The sequence below is a fragment of the Ornithorhynchus anatinus genome, chromosome 2 (genome assembly GCF_004115215.2).
Source record: "Ornithorhynchus anatinus isolate Pmale09 chromosome 2, mOrnAna1.pri.v4, whole genome shotgun sequence".
NCBI lineage: Eukaryota > Metazoa > Chordata > Mammalia > Monotremata > Ornithorhynchidae > Ornithorhynchus > Ornithorhynchus anatinus.
Window position 1 is genome coordinate 99,804,093 of NC_041729.1, and position 15,771 is coordinate 99,819,863.

At 43.5% G+C, this 15,771-nt stretch overlaps 1 protein-coding gene and 1 non-coding gene across 2 annotated transcripts in view; one reads left to right on the forward strand and one right to left on the reverse strand.

Moving 5' to 3' along the window:
- Window positions 1-15,771, reverse strand: part of NKAIN2 (sodium/potassium transporting ATPase interacting 2) — a 1,127,517-nt gene that overhangs the window by 157,670 nt on the left and 954,076 nt on the right. The window lies entirely within an intron of this gene.
- Window positions 2,051-2,188, forward strand: LOC114809431. Its single transcript, XR_003757216.1, has one exon. It is a non-coding gene; the product is annotated as a small nucleolar RNA SNORA7 (small nucleolar RNA).

A 15,771-nucleotide genomic window follows, 5' to 3' on the forward strand; every position in this document is an offset into this window, starting at 1 on the left:
GCTCTGCACGTAATAGCTGCCTAGAATCGTACTTTCTACACAACAGGAGCCCAGTTCAGAGAGCTGTAAACAATAAGTCCTCAATATAGTGGACTTTACACAGGTGATGATCAATAAATACTGTTGATGATGAAGGATAGCTTGAAATCCTTCAATCAGAATAGGTCTGCCTCACTGGATGGGTCTATTATTATTATCATTACTATTATTAATAATAATGATAATAATAATAATAATGGTATTTGTTAAGCTCTTACTATGTGCCAAGCACTGAACTAAGAGCTGGGGTGGAATCAAGTAAATCGAGTTGGACACATTCCCTGTCCTGCAAAGGGTTCACAGTCTTCATCCCCATTTTATAGATGAGGTAAATGAGGCCTAGAGAAGTGAAGTGATTTGCCCAAGGCCACAGAGCAGACGGGGGGGGGGGACCTGGACTTAGAACCCATGGCCTTCTGACTCCCAAGCCCGTGCTCTGTTACTATGCCATGGTGCTACTCTGATACTGTAACAAACCAAGAAATCAAATTACTGATATGTTACAATACTGTAACATAAATCAAGAAATCTAATGTCAGTGGTATTATTTGTTTTTACTCATCTAGACTGTAAGCTCCTCATGGGCCAGGTACATGTCTACCAGTTCTTCTGTAGTATATTCTCCCAAGCGCTTAGCATGGTACTATGAACACAATAAGAGCTGTATGAATACCACTGATTGATTGATTGAGGATAATAACCATAATGATAATACTAATAATACCAATGATAGTATTTACTAAGTGGCTATTATGTGCCAAGCACTGTACTAAACTCTGGGTAGATAGAAAATAATCAGGCAAGACCTAGTCCCTGCCCCATTTGGACCTCACATTCTAAGGGAGAAGAAGAACAGATATTTCATCCCCATTTTACAGTTGAGAGAACTGAGGCTAGAGAATTTCACTGACCTGCTCAAGGTCATAAAGCAGGCAAGTGGCAGAGCTAGAATTAGAAGCCAGGTTCTCTGACTCCCAGGCCCATGCTCTTTCTGCTCGACCATCCTGCTTCCCCAACTTTTCTGACTTGGAAATATTTGATTGCAATGTTTTGGGGCTCCCTGTAGGCAGTCAGTATAGTGCTCTGTCTACAGACAGACTAGTTTAGGGCAGGCTAGCTCAGGATAGATGGTGGAATTGGGCATCTGGCCCTTAGCAAGTAAACAGGAGCTTAGAAGAGTCTTCACTCTTCCCAAACTAAACTTCTATCTGAACCCCTCTCTCTACTCTTATGCCTTAATTGACTTAAATTCATGTCTGTCTCCTCCTCTGGACTGTAAGCTCATCGTGGGCTGGGAATGTGTCTGTTTATTGTTATATTGTACTCTCCCAAGTTTTTACTACAGTGCTCTACACACAGTAAGCGTTCAGTAAATACAACTGAACGATTGAATGCCTTTGACCCTTTCCTCACACGGTTCTCCCTGCCTCCAACTCCTTCCTAAATCCATATCCAGCAGATCTACCATCTTCAAAGTCCTTTGAAATTCATGCTTTTCTTGATCACGCCAATCCAACAGCCAGCCTCAGCATCTACGTACTTATACCTGTCCTTAACGGTTATACAAATTCAGTTATTTCAATGCGGCATATTCCTGCTTCCACTTGCTGAATCCATTTTTCCTCTTGCTACCCCTATTTTAAAGTACTATAGGCTGGTCTATCTATTCCCTAAGACTGTAGACTCTTTGAGGGCAGGGTACATGTGTTTCCCTTTTGTTGCACTCTCCCAAGTGTTTTTTCCAGTATATGAACTTAGTGGACACATGAATTCTGCTGATTGACTGATTGCTTGAAAGCCCAGGTCCACAATGGAGGGGGCTTATTCAGTTCTTTGGGCCTGACAGCAGGTCCAAGTTGCTAATCTATACTGCTGATTTTTCTTTCATGTTGACAGCTTGCAGGCGATAGGATGACGAGAGCTCTGAAGTGATTTTTGGTTTGTTTTAATTTGATGTTCATTGCCACTCGCCGAGGTTGCCAGAGACTTAGTTGGGGATAGTTGCACCCAACCCTTCTAAGGGTCACACCTGGAGAGTTTTCAGTACTCTATAAGTCTTGACTATAGGAGGGAGAGTCAAGCAGAGGCATATTCATTCCATTCCTAGTTTGGAGAGTGGCTAGAGAGTGGAAGACAATTTGCTACAAGTCAAAACTCAGAGGTGCTGGGCAGCAGCAGCATGGGAGAGAGTCAAGGGCCGAGACTCAAGTTGACTGCATGGAAGAAGGCAATGGTAAACCACTTCCATATTTTTACCAAGAACACTACCAAAACAACTGCAGATGAAGAGCAGGGCATTCGGGGAGAGATGTGTCCATGGCGTCGCTATGGGTCGAAGATGACTCGACGACATTAATCAACAACAAGTTGCACCCGACAAAACTCCAAAATGAATCGACAATGAGGTTTTTCGGTTGATATTTTGGTGGGAGGCCCTCGATGCACTTCTACTGTATTATCACCCATCACAAATCTATCAATTAATGGTATTTACTGAGCACTTACTGCATGTGGAGCACTATACTATTTGCTTGGTGAAGTACAATACAACTGAGTTCATAGATATGATCCCTTCTCACAGGACCTATTAAAACATTGCTCATTTTTACAACTGTAAGACCAATGGCCTACTTAAGACCATATGGTCAGCAGTGAAAGAGAAGTCCATGTTGAATTTATGGAGGAAAGATTAGGGATGTAGTCTAGTGGATAGACCATGGGGCACAGAGTCAGAGGAACTGGGTTCTAATCCCAACTCCACCTTTTGTCTGTTGTGTGACCTTGGGCAAGTCACTTCATTTCTTTGTATATCAGTTCCATCATCTGCAAAATAGGGACTAACAAGGTGAGACATGGACTCCAGCTGAGTAGTTTGTACCTCCCCCCATTCATAGTACAGTGCCTGGTATTTGTTAAGCGCTTCCTAAAAGCCAGGCACTGTACTATGTACCTATCCTTTAAGAAGCGCTTAACAAATACCATTAAAAAAAAAAAAAGAATGGAGAGAAGAGAGTTGGGAGATGGCTATTCCATCTATGATTAGGAGGGTGGTTGTTTAGGAAGGCAATCATCACATGGGTTTCTTTAAGCAGTTCTAATAATTATGCTACTTGGTAAGGGCTAAGCATGTATCAAGCACTGTTCTAAGCATTGGGGTAGACACAAGCTAATCAGGTTGGACAGAGTCTCTGTCCCACATGGGCTCACATTCATTCCCATTTTTTACAGATGAGGTAACTGAGGCCCAGAGAAGTGAAGTGACTTGCCAAGGTCACACAGCAGACACGTGGTGGAGCAGGGATTAGAATCCAGGTCCTTCTGACTCCCAGGCCCCTACTCTATCCACTAAGTCACATTGTTCTAGCTGCATGGACTATAGGGATGACCCAAGAATGCCACTGGTGCTATTTTGATGGTCTTAAATATCAGTATATTCATTCATTCAATCATATTTATTGAGCCCTGACTGTGTGCAGAACACCTTACTAAGCGCTTGGAAAGTACAGTTCAGCAACAAATGGAGACAATCCCTACCCAGCTATCTCATTCCCCCCACACAGAGAAGCAGTGTGGCTCAGTGGAAAGAGCCCGGGCTTGGGAGTCAGAGGTCATGGGTTCAAATCCCTGCTCTGCCACTTGTCAAGTGTGTGACTGTGGGCAAGTCACTTAACTTCTCTGTGCCTCAGTTACCTCATCTGTAAAATGGGGATTAAGACTGTGAGCCTCACGTGGGACAACTTGATTACCCTGTATGTACCCCAGCGCTTAGAACAGTGCCCTGCACATAGTAAGCGCTTAACAAATACCAACATTATTATTATTTCATCACCAACACCTGCCGGTCTCACCTGCACAATATTGCCCTTTTCTCTCCATCCAAACTGCTATGGTGCTGGTACAAGCTCTCATAATATCCCGACTGGATTATTGTGTCAGCCTCATCTCTGATCTCACTTCCTCCTGTCTCTCCCCACTCCAGTCTATTCTTCATTCCGCTGCCTGGATCATCTTCCTACAGAAATGCTCTGGGCATGTCGCTCCCCTCCTCAAAAACCTCCAGTGGTTGCCAATCAACCTCTGTGCAAAACAAACACTCCTCACTCTTGCTTCAAAGCTCTCCATCACCTTGCCCCCTCCTACTTCACCTCCCTTCTCTCTTTCTACTGCCCACCCTGTACAGTCCGCTGCTCTGCCACTCATCTCCTCACGGCCCCCCATTTGCACCTATCCCACCATCAACTCCTGGCCCACATCCTACCACTGTCCTGGAATGCCCTCCCTCCCTATCTGCCAAATTTATTCTCGTCCCCTCTTTTAAACCCTACTGAGAGCTCACCTCCTTCAGGAGGCCTTCCCAGACTGAGCCCCCCTTTCCCTTTGCTTCCCATCCCCACCCTCCCCTACCTTCTGCTCTTTCCCCTTCCCCTCCCTTCAGCACTGTGCTCATTTGTATAGATTATTACCCAGTTTATTTTGTTAATAAGGTGTATATATCCTTGATTCTATTTACCTTGATGATGTTGTCTTGTTTTTGTTTTGTTCTGTTTTGCTTTGCTGTCTGTCTCCCCCAGTTAGATGGTGAGCCTGTCATTGGGCAGGGATTGTCTCTAACTGTTGCTGAATTGTACATTCCAAGCGCTTAGTACAGTGCTCTGCACATAGTAAGCACTCAATAAATACTATTGAATGAATGAATGAATGAATGAATGAATGAACAGGCTCACAGTCTAGAAGTGGGGAGACAGACATCAAGATTCATGGATCATGGGATCATGATAGATTACTAATAGGAAAGTTAGAGACTAACTAGGGGAAAGTGAAAGATTAGTCAATGGTCTATCCCTAGCAGTGAGGGATAGTGTGAGGCTCATGGGGCAACAGTATGGCCCAGTGGAAAGAGCACAGACCTGGAAATCAGAAGACCTGGGTTTGAATCCTAACTCTTTCATTTGCCTGTGTCTGGAACCCCATGTAAGTCACTGAACTTCTCTGTGTTTCAGTTCCCTCATCTATAAAATGAGGATTCAATGCCTGTTCTCCCTCCTCCTTAGCCTGTGAGCCCCAGGTGGGACAGGGACAGTGTGCGATCTGGTCATCTTGTATCTACCTCAGCACTTAGTGCAATTTTTAGCACCTAGTAAGAGCTTAAAAAATGCCACAGTGGTGATGAGGAGGAGGACACAGAAGATGATGGTGATGAAGAGGAGAGAAACAATAACAGAGTTCCTCTAAGTGCTATGGTCCCTCTGAGCTGGATGGACTTGGGGTCTGACCTAGAGATTACAACCATTATGTTCCTGAAATGGAGGAATGCATAGTGTTTATTCTGAAAGCCAAGCAATTATTTCATAAAGTAATAAGAATTTATGGAATCCTTAGGTGTAACGATTTGTCTTAAGTGCTGTGGATTGGCAGTTATTGATTGCCCAGTGTTTTAAAGATGGGCACAAATGTTTTTCATTGGACTACATTACTCTGGGAAGAAAAATAATCAAGCGTCGAACCACAGGAACAGAAAATAATAAAGCAATATTTGGAATAGAATCAAGGAGGAAGTGACCAAACATTTCCCTAGCCATTTCTGCTATAATACATGATTTCATTACACAATTTGGATAGAACACCATAGACTATAAAGGAATGGTCTTTCCACAACATAAGTGTTCTGAGTATAATTTAGTCCAAACGTAGGCACAAGTCTAATGGGTGTAGGAAGAAAGAGTTGTGCACATGAGCATGGCATTTGCCAAGCTTTTAAGTTCCTACTTTTCCCAGCTATTGCCTCAGCATTACTGTACTTTGCGTTTCTTTGTGTTTTTATAACTTCACATAATTTAATTCAGTAGAATAACAATGAGTGGCAAAGGCACAAGTCATTCTGCTAGTGGAGGACAAAATGAATATATAAGAATTCGGATTGAAAAATGTCCATGGTAGTGGTATTTTTTGATCCAAATACTTCCTCTCAAACCAATCAATTCCCATTCAATCAATGGTTTCTTCAGTGCAATTTTCCTTCACACAAGGTTTTTCTAGAGCACAATTACCATGTTATGGCAGAAATGCTTATACTGTTATCTGTTGGATATCACCATAATCTCTTGGATATCACTATTATTGTGCACAATTATCTGGCGTATATCACTGTTATCAATTGCCTCCACTGTTACCTATTGCATCTCCCTATTATTCTACACTGCTATTTGTTGGATATTACTGTTATGAATTGGATCTTGATTTCCCTTTTGATAACCAACTCTATTCTCCCAATTGTGTGTCCAGTGGAAAGCAACCCGCCTCTATTTCCTTCCCTTTTCTCCACCGACCTAAGCCGCCTACTGACACTTCCCCATATTCCTTCGTCATATGGGTTGGGGTAGAAAAGAGTCCTCATGGTTGTCTGGATTGGCAGACGTGCACGCTTACTGATCTAGCCCCTCTTTTGGTGGTCATACTGTCCTAAACTATGGGACCACTTCGGCAAGGCTGCTGGGTATCTTGGTTGCATCCTTGGAATGTTTTTGCCACTTAATTCCTGGGAGTTGCATTCAAAAGCAGGGAGAAAAACATGACTTAGTAGGCTCACTAAATATTCATTTTTCACCATCAGTCATTTGACTGATGCCATTCATCAAATTATTTACAAAAAGTCATCGTTAGAGGACTAGTCTGAATATTTTCCATATAATAGGAAATGCAGTGTAAGGGAGCCCATCTTTATGAGGAAGTGTCCAGATCCTGAAAAATATGCTCCAAGTTCTTCCGGCATTTAATCATCTCCACAAGCCAAGGAATTACCCATAGTTTTATTTTGAGTGTAGGAAAGTGTTAAGTTACGAAGAAGTGAAATAAACATTTCAGATCCTAGCTGGCAAATAGACATGTAATTCTGTCATACCTATTTGCATGGCTGATCTTTTCTAGGCATAATTTCCAAATCTGAATTCATAAACAGACTTTAATTTATGCGCTCTAGCAGGAAGAGTCTTTTGGCTGTCTAGGCACTGTCAAAGAGGAAAATGCGGCAGGTTGAGGGCTGCGTGCGGAAGCTCTGATGTTCAGGGTCATGAGTAAAGTGCAGGATTTAAACGGTTGTGCTTGAGTATTTCATTTTCACACAAATATTCCATCTATTAATTGGTATCTAATGGTGGGAGGAAAAGGACTCAGAATTTTCAGGTATACTCTCAGCTCTATCAGTCACTTGGGAAATCCAACCTCTTTTCTTCAATTTCCCTCTCTGTAATATGGGAAGGTTACCATCCTGGGGCAGGTTTCCATAGTACCAGTGCCGTACTTTTCCCCTTAGTGCTTCCCCTAATAAAGGTGATGATAAATATTTGATAATAATGATAATAATGAAGTGCTCAATAAACACCATTGATTGATTTATTGACTGAATGATCAATAATGGTATTTGTCAAGCACTTACTGTGTGACAAGCACTGTACTAAGCACTGGCATAGAGAAAAGATATTCAAGTTGGACACAGTCCCCGTCCTATATGGGGCTCACAGTCTAAGTAGGCGGGAGTAGGATTGAATCCCCATTTTACAGATAAGGAAACTAAAGCGCAGAGAAGTGAAGTGACTTGCCTAAGGTCACAAAGCAGACAAGTGGTGGAGCCCGCGTTAGAACCCAGGTCCTCTGACTCCCAGCCTCATTCTCTTTCCACTAGGCCACGCTGCTCCCATATCCCTACATCAAGTGCTTAGTCCAGTGTTCTGCATAAACACTCAATAAATACAATTGAATGAATTTAATCAATCATATTTACCGAGCTCTTACTGGGGGCAAAGTACTGTACTGAGCTTATGGGAGAGTACAATATAGCGGAGGAGTAGTCTGGCCTAGTGGAAAGAGCACGGGCTCGGGTGTCAGAGGGCCTACGTTCTATTCCTGGTTCTACCATGTGGCTGCTGTATGATCTCGGGCAAGTTATTTAACTTCTCTGTGCCTCAGTTGCCTCATCTGTAAAGTGGGGATTCAATACCTGCTCTCCCTTGTACTTAGACTGTGAGCCCTGTGTGGGACAGGGACTCTGTCTGACCTATTTATCTTGTATCTTCTGTAGTTCTTAAAATGGTGCTTGACACAGAGTAAGCGCATAACAGATATCACAATTAACAGAGTTCATTCATTCAATTGTATTTATTGAGTGCTTTCTGTGTCCAGAGCACTGCACTTAGAGTTGGTAAGCACAGCCTCTGCCCAGAAGAAGCTTCCAGTCTAGAGGGGAGACCAACATTCATATAGATAAATAAATTATGGCTATTTACATAAGTGCTGAGAGGCTGTGGATGGGGTGAATAAAGGGTGCAAATCCAAGGGCTAGGGAGACACAAGAGAAGCAGCGTGGCTCAGTGGAAAGAGCCCAGGCTTGGGAGTCAGAGGTCATGAGTTTGAATCCCTGCTCTGCCACTTGTCAGCTGTGTGACTGTGGGCAAGTCACTTCACTTCTCTATGCCTCATTTACCTCATCTGTAAAATGGGGATTAAGACTGTGAGTCTCACGTGGGACAATCTGATGACCCTGTATCTACCACAGTGCTTCGAACAGTGTTCTGCACATAGTAAGTGCTTAACAAATACGAAGACAACTCGGTGAAAGGTAGCTTGCCTGAATTTTATTGTAAAGGATGAATTTCTGGTGTGCATTTCTGGGGCTGCTTGTTGGAGACGAACTACAAAAGTATCCCACCTAGATGATAATGTCAGTCTCTTAACATGGACCCCAAGGACTACATTCTCTTGGAGATCCATTGTAGGACTTCATGGGGGACTTAACTAAGGACTCTGTATCACTGGTGTGTGAGTTTAAAATGAGCTTCAGACTCAAGACATTTAAAGATCTGTTTCTGGCCCTTAGTATCAGAATATCACGTTCGGATGCACTTTGGCCTATTAGCTTTATGAATCCTGTCCCTGCTCAATCTCCATTCCTTCCTAAATTCCAGCTTCCTTTTGGCCACCAGGATGAGAATGAAAAGTTGGCACTTATGACTGTGGTTCAAGTTTGGTTACTGGAGGGAAAATGAGGGTTAGAGAGGGGAGCATCAGGGGTACTGGATGGTAGATTCTGAGGCCCAGGAGGAAAAATTAAAGATGAAGAGGGGAGTCAGGGGTATTGGACAGTTGATGTTGGGTCATGGGAGGGAAAGTTAAGGATGGAGAGGGAAGCTATCATTCTGGCCCCCTCTGAGTGCTCAGTTTACCTGGTGTGTTTAATTCAAACAGAATGGAATTTTGGAGTTAGTGTTCCCCATATTACTGTAGACTCCCATCTCTGCCCATCCCATGACCTCAGTTCCTACCTGTCTGGATCAACTCCAGGGTTCAGTCTATAACTTAATTATCTCCATCTTGGCTTGCTCGGGAGAGCTTAAAATGAAACAGGGGACTTGGGTTTGTGAGGCCAAAATCAATAGCCATTAAGTGAATGAGGACATTTTTAATCCTCGGAGCACCTGGGCTTCAGCGTCTGCATCACCAAAGGAGCTCTGCGTGGCCAGACAAAGAAGCCGACCAGAAGCTTAGAAGCAGCATGGCATAGTGGATAGAGCATGGGCCTGGGAGTCAGAAGGTCATGGGTTCTAATCCCGGCTCTGCCACTTGTCAGCAGTGTGACCTTGGGCATTTCACTTCACTTCTCTGTGCCACAGTTCCCTCATCTGTAAAATGGGGATTGAGACTGTGACCCCAACGTGGGACAGTGACTGTGTGCAATCCAATGTGCAATCCAGTTTGCTTGTATCCAACTTAGTGCAGTGTCTGGCAGGTATTAAACGCTTTACAAACACGATAATTATTAATTATTATTATTATTATTGATCCCCATCCTTTCAGTCCTCAGCGAGTGCAAAGATCTGAATCAATAGACCTTGAAGAAAACCCATTTTAAGTTTTGCCAAGACTGCAGTGGGATGCTCAGAGTCCCCTGCTATCTAGTGCCGCATTGAGAGGTCCAGGCAGAACCTGGAGAAGGTCAAACATTGATGAAAGACGCAGATAAGGGGAAAATCTTAACTTGCACAGAGTTCTTGAATTCCTCCAACCACGTCATCGGCATTGTGTAAATGTCAGACCCCATTTGACATTCAGTTTAGAACGTAACACTGCACAACCCAGTTACTGAGTCTAATCAGTGGTCTACACAGCTCAGGACTCTGCCTCTGACAGGGGCACCGGGGTGACTAAAGGAATCATGCGAGGTGATTTCCTAGATACCGCTGCAAAGAAACAGTTTACTCTGAGAGATTACCAGCATAGGAAAAGACATCTACTGACAGTAAAACATTTTCCCAATTTCTTGCTTTAACACCAATAATGCAAATATTTAATCTGGAGAGAGACAGAGAGAGAGAGAACGAGCGCATACGTGCGAGAGAGAACCTGGATTCTAATCTCATCTCTGCCACTTTTCTGCCGTGCGATCTTGGGTAAGTCACTTCTAATGTTGGTATTTGTTAAGCGCTTACTATGTGCAGAGCACTGTTCTAAGCGCTGGGGTGGACACCAGGGAATCAGGTTGTACCAGGTGGGGCTCACAGTCTTAATCCCCATTTTACAGATGAGGTAACTGAGGCACAGAGAAGTTAAGTGACGTGCCCAAAGTCACACAGCTGACAAGTGCAGAATTGGGATTTGAACCCATGACCTCTGACTCCAAAGCCCGTGCCCTTTCCACTGAGCCACGCTGCTTCTCACTTCTATTCTCTGTGCCTCAGTTACCTCTGTAAAATGGGGATTAAGACCGTGAGCCCCATGTGGGATAAGGACTGTGTCCAATCCAATTTGCTTGTTTCTTGCCTTGTCTTATGCCGTCGAGTCGTCTCCAACCCTGAGTGACGCTACGGACAAATCTCTCCCAGAATGCCCCACCTACATCTGCAATCATTCTGGTAGTGGAGTCCTAGAGTTTTCTTGGTAAAAATATGGAAGCGGTTTACCGTTGCCTCCTGCCGCACAGTAAACTTGAGTCTCCGCCCTCGACTCTCTCCCGTGCCGCTGCTGCCCCGCACAGGGAAGTTTTGACTAGGAGCAGATTGCCTTCCATTCGCTAGCCACTGCCCAAACTAGGAATGGACAGGCCTCTGCTTGACTTTCCCTCCCATAGTCAAGACTGGTAGAGGACTGGAAACTCTCCAGGTGCAACCCTGAAAGGGAATTGCTTGTATCATCCCAGGGCTTAGTATAATGCCTGGAACACAGTAAGCACTTAATGAATATCACAATTATATAGATAAATATAGGTGTGTACATATACATATACATGCATTTATCTAAGTATATACGTATGTAAAGTCATACATAACTTTTATTTTCTTTATACTATATATGTATATATACACACACATATTCATATACACATATTTACAAATGAAACAAAAATTAACTACAGGAAAAATTGCGATGGTGCAAACTGGTTCTGCAGAAACATCTCCCTCGCCTCTCAAACCTCAAGGCTCCCTATGAAATGGAACAAATCACATCCTTAGTGGTTCTGCTCTGTTTAGTACAGCTGTGCGCTGCAGGTGTTGCCCTAAAAATGTAACGTTTGTTTATTTTGCAAGCCAGCGGTCGGAAAAGAAGGGTCGAGGAATGTGCGGCTTCAGTCGTGGGATTGGATGAAGTCGGGTGACGAAAAGGTGGTGGAGGAAGATGAGGTTAAGATCTCAGCCCAACCCAGTGCCCTAAGGCCCCAGGCAGAAGTCCGGGCTAGAGCTTACTGTCTGCTCCCCTGGTGAGACACGTTCCTTTCGGCTGACAAAGAGCTATCTGTCATCAGCATCACGGATAGAGCTTTTGGGCAACCGGGGAGGCCTAAAACAAAGAAATTCGCCTTTTCTGGGAAAATCATAGCACATCTTTGGCAACAAACATTAGCACCCCATGGTTTTTTTTTTAATTTAAAAAGTAGTACCCTCTCTTCCAGGTCAAAGCACATACAGGTGCAACATTCAGATGGTTTAAAATTTTGCTCATTTACCACGAAAACATGCTGTTCTGATGCTGTTTCACCGGGGAGGAGGTGGGTGGGGGCCTTCAGGTGGACCTGTTTCATCGAACAAAAATCATTTTTGAAAATCCCTTGGGTGCTTTCAAGCTCACACATGACTGATCAGGCAAATTCTTCGTTCCACTCGACAGATCCTCTTGGTAAGTTGTTTTTTAAAAAATATCACACAATCAAGGGGTGATTGTAATCATGGGGTGATTGTGCTAGGGTAAATGACCGGTGTGATAACGAAGGAAAATGATAACACTAGGATGAGTGACCTAGAGACTGCAGGACTGCAGACATCAAGGAATGAAATCCCCAGTAGAATGGTGGTTAAGTGGAGGGTCAATAATTTAACTGAACAAAGGCCCAGATGTCTGGCAAAGGAGAAGCCAGAGGACTCGAAGATGATGTCATGATTCCCACCAGGGGTGGGGGTAGGGAGGGAAAAGAGGGGAGGAATTGATGCGGCAGTAGCTGACAGTGATTGAGAGAAGGACTGGAGAGGTGAAGACTTGGGAGAAGAAAGAGACAGCACAGTTAGTGAGATGTCACCATGAGAGGGAGAGATAAATGAAGGGAGATAGTGAGGACGGAGAGAGGTTAAAAAATAGATTTATGGGGACTCAGAGACTGGAAATGAGGAAAAGAGGAAAGGGCGAGAATTCTGAAAAAAAACACCCAAACCCAAAACAATAACAAAAATCCCTGAAAGTGTATTCACAAATGAAAGAAAAATGTACAATTGTATATAACCACGCACAGATTACATAACATTACATACATAATCTACTAATTCATTCATTCAATTGAATTTATTGAGTGTTTACTGCATACAAAGTACTGTAGGAGTGCTTGAGAGAGTACATGTATAAAGATTGCTTTCATTTATAATATGCATACTTGGGAGGAGGTTATATGTCCTTCTATATGTATATGTGTGCCTGAGTGTATATGGAAATAATATGTCTTAGTTTAAATAAGACAGTTCAGATTTTTTTGTTTTAATGGTATGTGCCAAGCACCGTAATAAGTGCTGGGATATATGCAAGTTAATCAGGTTGACATAGTTCATCTCCCACATGGGGTTCACAGTTTTAATCCTCATTTACAGATGAGAGAAATGAGGCACAGAGAAGTTAAGTGACTTGCTCAAGGTCAGACAGTGGAAAGTGGCAGAGGTGGGATTGGAACTCAAGTCCTTCTGACTCCCAGGCCCATGCTCTATCCACTAGGCCACAGTGCTTCTCTAGATTTGTGTAGGTTATATGGGCATATTTAGAAAAATATATTAATATCCAAGAACTGGGACTGTTCTGGACCAGCTGATCAGTTTCTTTCACTGTGTCCCTCACATAGTTTTAAATTTTGTACATTTAGCATGAAAACATGCTGTTCTGTTTCTGTTTCACTGGGAAGGATGGGGGGCAGCGGGGAGGGAGGTGTTTTTAAGTTGACCTCTTTCATTGAACACGAATCATTTCTGACAGCTCCTTGGGTGTTTTCAAGTTGACATATAGGGGATCACTATAATAGCTTGGCCAACTATGTCTAGGCCTGAGCAGTCAGTCAGTCAGTCACTCAGTCATATTTAATGAGCACTTACTGTGTGCACGGCACTGTACTAAACACTTGGGAGAATACAATATAACAATAAACAGATAAATTCCTTGCCCACAATGAGCAATTCTAAGGTGGTAGGGAAGACAGACATTAATATAAATAAAATTACAGATCTGTACATAAGTGCTGTGGGCCTGGTCAACTTAGGTGCCAAAGCATGCTGGAATTTATAGATCAAGCATTTTTGAATATTGGAAAAGTGTAGCTGCACATTCTCCCTCCCACACCACTCCAATTACCTATATTTATGGTTATCAAGGGGAAATGACAAGATGTACACCATTGTGATGATGTTGTCAAGTCCTGGTTTTCAATAAAAACAACGGTCAGTCTAGCTCATGGACCTTCAGTAGTCCAGGAAGGATGATGGTGTTTTAGGTCACTGGTGCCAGATTAAAGACTAATATGCTCAATCTTCCCCTTTGACCTGTTAGGGTGAGACCGGGATGGTGACTAGCATGCCTAATAACCTAATGGTGTGGGATAAACAAGTCTATTGTCCATGAGTTCCCCAGAGGAGAATATGATCCTATTTCCAGGCTTCTATGTGGGGATCCAGTACCTTTGTACAAAGGTCCAGACAGCAGAGGAAGAAAAGTCTGGGGTTGGGATGGGGTGGGGCGGTGGCTGAATGACCTGCTCTACCTTACTTACACACACACAAAAATGTTGGTATGTGTTAAGCACTTACTGTGTGCAGAGCACTGTTCTAAGCACTGGGGTAGATACAGGGTAATCAGGTTGTCCCACGTGGGGCTCACAGTCCTCATCCCCATTTTACCGATGAGGTAACTGAGGCACCGAGAAGTGAAGTGACTTGCCCGCAGTCACACAGCTGACAAATGACACAGCCGGGATTCGAACACAAGACCTCTGACTTCCAAGCCTGGGCTCTTTCCACTGAGCCACACTGCTTCCATTATGAAAATCATGGAAGATGCCTTTGTCAAGGCAGAATACAATATGGGAGGGGGATAGAGAAAGGGGTTGTTTTCTCCCCCCGGTTGTGGAAGACTCACAGTTCACTCTGGACAGTTGAGGCGGGAGACTGGGTCCATCTAGATTTATAAGTAAATCTAGTTAGACATGACCAAGAGGAATTGAGTGACTTTCTCTTGGCGAAGCAGCATGCCATAGTGCATAGAGCAGGGGCCCGGGAGTCAGAAGGTCATGGGTTCTAATCCCGGCTCTGCCACATGTCTGCTGTGTCATCAGGGGCAAGTCGCTTCACTTCTCTGTGCATCAGTTACCTCCTCTGAAAATGGGGATTGAGACTGTGAGTTCCACGTCCGTGTTCAATCCGACTTGCTTGCATCCTCCCCAGCACTTAGTACAGTGCTTGGCACATAGTAGGTGCTTCACAAATACCACAATTATTATTATTATTAACAGGGAAACAAAGTGGAGAACAGTTAAAAGGAATCAAAGAGAAAACATAAAGGAAAGAATTATAGAAAGCAGCAGTAGAATTTGGACAAAAGGAGAAAGAGGAGGAAAGTCTCTAGATGGTAAGCTGTGGGCAGGGAATATGTCTGTTATATTGCTGTGTTGCACCTTCCCAAGTGCTTAGTACAGTCCTCTGCACACCGTAAAGTGCTCAATAAATATGATTGATTGATTGAAGAACCAAAGAAGAGTTTACAGGTAATGATAACCCAGGTTTTTCTTTTGGGCTGGAAAGAACCCTGAAGATAAATGGTTCAAGGAAGGAGAAACCTGAGGAGAATAAGAAAGATGAAATATTTGAGAAAGGGTAAATGAATTGGTCAGGGGATGGAAGATTAAAAGAGGTTGTAGCTAGATATGGAGTGGTCTTAGTTTTAGAGGAAGTTGCATTAGAAATGAATATGGGAGGAAGGAGAGAGAGGTACAAAGAGAGTGAAAGGGGGGAGAGTGGCACAACGAGAGGGAGAAGGAAAGAAAGCAAGACAGTAAATAAAAGAGAGGTAGAAGAGGTGAGGAAAGGTGGAATGAATAGGGGAAAAAAAGGGAAGCGAGCACAGGAGAAGGAACGGAGTGAGATGGAGGGAGTAGGGAGAGGAAGAGAAAAAGGAAGATACAACAAACCTACAAACCTTACCCTTAAGGAAATCAGAAGACTGGAAAAA